The following is a 769-nucleotide window of genomic DNA, read 5'->3' as shown; positions in this document are numbered from 1 at the left end:
GGCTCCAAACAGCAGCTTTCCACCTTCACTGTTTTCCTGTTCCCCTTTCACAAAAACTTCTGCTGTGTCACCCCATACCATGATGTCATAGATGTATTGCAGATGTTCTGGAGCTCTGCCTTTCTCCAGTGCAGGCTGTATCAGTCCATGGCAAATGGTAGGGCTGTGTTTCCACCCCTAGGGCAGTCGATTCCAGGTATACTGGACACGTCTCCAGGCAAAAGCAAACTGTGGTCTACATTCCGCTGCTAGGGGAATAGAGAGAAACACATTAGCAATGTCATGTCATCTGATAGATCAGGCAAGGTAGACAGCTGTGCAATGTCTCAGTCTCTACAGCTGCAATACCAAATGCCTACCAATAGCCTTTTGGGTCCTTGAAATACTCTCTCCTGAGGCAATCTATGCCCAGAATGCACAGAGCATCTGGACCTGTCATAATAGGGTGCTTTTGCCACCCATTCCTAGTTAGGCTTATGTTAGCCTCTAGTACAGTGAGTTCTTGGGATCCTCCAGTCACTCCAGAAATAGAAATGGATTCTGTCCCTTTATAGTTTGATGGTATTAGTGTGCATTGTGCACCAGTGTCCACTAGAGCCTTATACTCCTGTGCCAGGCCATTGAATCCATACAGTCCAATAAACAGGGTTGTCACTCTCCTGGCTGGAGGCAGGGATGTGAGGAGAACAACTGTGCAGACACCAAAGTCAATGAAGGAAGAAAGGAAAGGGGGGAGGAGGAGAAGTGCGGAGCTGAGGTTCCCCCTGCA

This window comes from Mesitornis unicolor, unplaced genomic scaffold (assembly GCF_000695765.1).
Source record: "Mesitornis unicolor isolate BGI_N332 unplaced genomic scaffold, ASM69576v1 scaffold2278, whole genome shotgun sequence".
Lineage (NCBI taxonomy): Eukaryota > Metazoa > Chordata > Aves > Mesitornithiformes > Mesitornithidae > Mesitornis > Mesitornis unicolor.
This window is presented reverse-complemented; position numbering follows the sequence as displayed.